The sequence below is a fragment of the Eriocheir sinensis genome, chromosome 15 (genome assembly GCF_024679095.1).
Source record: "Eriocheir sinensis breed Jianghai 21 chromosome 15, ASM2467909v1, whole genome shotgun sequence".
In the NCBI taxonomy this organism is placed as follows: Eukaryota; Metazoa; Arthropoda; class Malacostraca; order Decapoda; family Varunidae; genus Eriocheir; species Eriocheir sinensis.
Window position 1 is genome coordinate 19,053,091 of NC_066523.1, and position 5,000 is coordinate 19,058,090.

General features: G+C 40.9%; 1 protein-coding gene across 2 annotated transcripts in view; it reads right to left on the reverse strand.

The window, feature by feature from the left end:
- LOC126999008 (interleukin-1 receptor accessory protein-like 1-A) overlaps positions 1-4,861 on the reverse strand; it is a 20,010-nt gene extending 15,149 nt beyond the window's left edge. For both annotated transcript variants that reach the window (XM_050861324.1, XM_050861323.1), the window contains exon 1: positions 4,662-4,861. The gene's annotated coding sequence lies outside the window, so the exon portion shown is untranslated. The remainder of the gene's footprint in view (positions 1-4,661) is intronic.
- Between the last annotated feature and the right edge of the window lie 139 nt (positions 4,862-5,000).

Here is a 5,000-nt window from a genome sequence, read left to right on the forward strand (position 1 = left end):
ACATTGTTTGGCACAAGTCTCTGCTCTATAAATTACCTTCCCATGGCTTTTATCCCTCTTGCTGTGTTTCATTTCCAGTTTTCTTTCAGTTCTAATCTGCTGTGGTAGACGGCCAATGTTCTCCCCCTACACCTATCAACAGTGGAGTTTCGTAGGGTTCTGTTCTATCTTTCACTATCTTTCTATAGTCCATTAGTGATCTTTTCAAAACAAACTGTTCTATCCACTCTTACGCTGATGATCTCTGCATTACTCAACAATTTTAGCAACCTTTCCACACAACCATAAGTATACAACTTAAGGCTGAAAGCCTCATAACACTTAGACCCTACTATTATTTTTAAAGGGTCAGAAGGAACTTGATGTTTTTCAGTGCCTCAAAAAAAAAAAATCCTCCTGACAACTCGACTCAACCTTCCAGACATCTATTGATAACAATTTCCTTCTTCTACATTAAACATTGTTGATCTGTCCTAAATTAAATAATTTTATTGGAAATTTCATATCTCATTTCATGATAAATCACTCTTCGTTCTGTATCATCTCCACCGATTTTTCCCTTTCCCAAATGAGAAACAAATACAATGGCCTTGTCCGCCCTTTAGGAGATATGCATCTCATGTGTGGTTGTGGTGGGGGCCGGGGGGTTCACACACACAAAAAAAGAAATAATAATAAGAAAGAAAGAAAGAAAGAAAGAAAGAAAAAATAAAGAAACACACACACACACACACACACACCGATGCCCCATGATGATGATAAAGTGCCCCACAAGAGATTAATATGGAAACTCAATCATGTTGGAGGTCTGGAAGTTCAATGTTGGATTGGATTATAGACTTTTAACGAATAGAGAAATGAGAACAGTAATCATGAACAATAAATCAATCTGAACGGAAGTGACTAGTGGAGTCCCCCATGGATCAGTGTTGGCTCCGATTATGTTTGCAATATATGTAAATGACATGCCAGAAGGGGTGACAAGCTATATGAATATGTTTGCTGATGATGCTAAAATAATGAGGAGGGTGGCTAATGAGGAAGACTGTGTAACCCTAAGCCAGGATCTTGATAGAATAAGCGAATGGTCACGCAAATGGGAAATGACATTCAATACAAAGAAGTGCAGTGTGATGGAGTTTGGTGAGAGCAGTAGAGGAATATCGGGGAACTACTCTCTGAGTAATGAAAGAATCATGAAAATCACAGAGGAAAAAGATCTGGGAGTGACCATAACAGACAAGTTATCCTTTGGAAAGCATATAAATCGGATAACTGGGGAAACATATAATCTTCTTAGAAACAAAAAAGCAGCATTTACATATCTAGATGAAGAAATGGTGAAGAAACTAATAACATCGATGATACGTCCAAGACTGGCATATGCAGCATTAGTGTGGTCACCTAGATTGAAGAAAGAAATTAGAGAGTAGGAAAGAATACAGAAAACAACGACCAAACTACCGGAAACTCTGAGAGAACATACTTATGAAGAAAGACTGGAGAAATTGGGACTAACAACACTGGAAAGAAGAAGAGAGAGAGGGGACCTAATAGCATTGTACAGGATACAAGAGGGATTGGAGAAATTGGACAGGGAAGACTTAGTGATACGTGACAGGAATGTGACAAGAGGGAATATTAAGAAATTAAAGAAGAGCGACTGTAGCAGAGACGTCAAAAAATACAGTTTTCAATACAGAAGCATAACAACATGGAACGGACCTGACGAGGAGACTGTGTCCATAAACGATTCATGCGTTATAGAGACGGGACAAAAAGAGCCTAGTACGGCTCTTTTCTTGTATTTCACAACTAGGTAAATACACACACACACACACACACACACACACACACACACACACACACACACACACACACACACACACACACACACACAAAAGGACAAATATATATTGGGAAATAGGACTGTCCGAGCTTGAGCTCAGGTCCTGTATACTACAAATAGGTAAATACACACACACAGCCCTTTTTGGACAGAATAGAACCAAAGGCTCTTCGTCTCATAAGCTCTCTTTCACTGACTGTTTTCTACCTCTAAAACTCCGCCACAGCGTTGCTTCCCATCTTATTTTCTATCGACATTTCCATAGTAAATGCTCTTCTGAACTTTCTAACGGCATATCACCACCACTCCCGTGATTTTACTGCGCAAGACTCTTTGCTGTAGCTTGTCCAGATGCTGTTCAAATTGTTAATGCAAGAGTTAACCAATATTTTTATTCATTCATTCATTCATTTTAGTTTGTAACCTCCGAAACAGCCTTCTTTTTTGTGCATTTCCTTCTTCCTACGGCTGAACACTTTCAAGAGGAGACCATCTTAATACCTTATAGACTATATTTGACCTTCCTTTCGTCTTCTCCCATCCAACCTATTCTTTAGTGTATCCATGGTATTGGCACCCACAACATGACTGCTAAGTATGCTCCATTCATCCACCACTCAATTAGTAAACTAATTCTTGCCTATGTCTTTGTTGAATCTGAATTTATCTAACTTAAAACCATTGTTACGTGTCCTATCTGGTACTTTTACAACCAAAACCCTATTCATATCCCCTTTCTTAAAACTCTTCATCCATTTATAGACTTCGATAAGGTCTTCTCGCAACCTTCGCCTTTCTAGAGAGTGTAAATTTAAATAGTTCAGTCTGTCCTCGTAAGGCAAGTTTCTCACCCCTTAAATCATTTTTATCATCCTTCTCTGTATAGATTCTAACATCCTGATGTCCATTCTATATTAGGGTGACCAGAACTGAACCGCATAATCGAGATGAGGTCTAACTAGCGTTAAGTAAAGTTTGAGGATGATTTCAGCGCTTTTATTGCTTACGCTCCTTAAAATAAAACTCAGTACTCTGTTCGCTCGATTTTTAACCTGAATGCATTGAACCCAAAGACGGAGGTCAGCGTTCACTAACACTCCTAAGTCTCTCTCACACCCAGACCTGCTTAGAGAAGTGTCATTTGAGGAGTAATTGTGTGAGGGGTTATTCCTACCTACACTCAATACTACACTTCCCGACATTGATTTCTATCTGCCACTTCCCCTCCCAATCATATAGTCTGTCAAGTTCATCCTGGAGAACGCTAGCGTCCTGGTCTGATTGGATTATTCTACCGATCTTGCTATCATCTGCGAACTTTACTGACATCACTGCTAATTATTGTGTCCAAATCATTGATGTAAATGATAAATAGCAGTGGACCCAGCGCCGACCCCTGTGGGACTCCACTCGTAACAATGCCCCATTCAGATTTTTTACCATTGATTTGCACGCTCTGCTTCCTAACACTAAGCCACGCCCTAATCCAGTACTAGTGGTAGTAGTAGTAGTAGTAGTGGTAGTAGTAGTAGTAGTAGTAGTAGTAGTAGTAGTAGTAGTAGTAGTAGTAGTAGTAGTAGTAGTAGTAGTAGTAGTAGTAGTAGTAGTAGTAGTAGCAGTAGTAGTAGTAGTAGTGGTAGTAGTAACAGCAGTAGTAGTAACAGTAGTAGTAGTAGTAGTAGTAGTAGTAGTAGTAGTAATAGTAGTAGTAGTAGTAGTAGTAGTAGTAGTAGTAGTAGTAGTATACCTTTTTTTTTTTTAGCATCAATAGTAGTAGTAGTGATAGTAGTAGCTGTTGTTACTGTTGTAAACTGGAAAAGCCAGCATTTAAATGTCGTCACCTTAGTCGATGGTGTGTGTGTTTTTTTTTGTTGTTGTTGTTTTGTAATAATTTCATGATACCTCTGAAAAATCTTTTCAGTCATTCCGAATTTCAACTGTTGAAATATACCTTACTAAGATTAAAAGACTTGTTGAGGATCCAACGTCACAGTAGACTTTCAAGAAGCTTAGAAATATACGTTTTATACATCACACCCACCCACCCACACACACACACACACACACACACACACACACACACACACACACACACACACACACACACACACACACACACACACACACACACACACACACACACACACACACACACACACACACACACACACACACACACACACACACACACACACACACACACACACACACACACACACACACACACACACACACACACACACATACACACACACGCACACATACACACTGCTCCGGTAGCTCAATCGGCAAGAGCTCCGCGCTGCATGGCTTCACGGCCAAACAGGCGCGGTTCGAGCCCCGCTCAGGCCGGATTCTTTCCGTTGACTAGGAGTGGTTACTGTCCCCCCTTGAGCAAGGGGGATGGGGTGTGTGGTGTGAGGTCCTCGCAGTACCCAGAGATCGACAAGAATGAGCACTTGCTCACGTCGTGAGGGTACCTGCTGGCGAAAGTGAGTCCAACTCGTGAGCAGGCCGTGGTGAATAACACACACACACACACACACACACACACACACACACACACACACACACACATTCACATACATAAACACGCACACACAACATGCACAGTTTTCCCAGTATGTAATAAAATATGTTAGAGGTTTGATATTCTGTAATAAGCATGTATACTGGACACTAAGTTTTTAGTTTAGGTTCACAGTTACTGCTTGAAATACATTTCAATCATGGAATGTCAGTTCTGTAAAGCGAAATGCCTGATGTTAAAAAAGAAGAAAAAAAAGTTAAGGCCCCCAATATTATGTCATACCTTGTCTGTGTGACGCGAGCCTGCGGGTGTTTCCACGTGAACTGTATCGGCGTCGCATATAGATTCCTGCTAAATACAGCTTCCCTTTTATCTCAGCACCAGAGGCGTGAGGCCAAGGCGAGCACAGGCCATGATTGTGTCGACATCGGAGCCAGCCGCTGAGTGCCCAGGCGTTGGCTGCCTCACTGGCACGTTCTTGCCGTATCTCTTCTGATGTCCCTTCAGCCCGCCAGTTACCATATTCTCCTAGAGACTTCGCTGACCATGCATCCTTACCCTTTTTCCTTATAAAATATTGAGTTTTCTTATTCAACACTGAATGCAAGTCAAAATCGCATT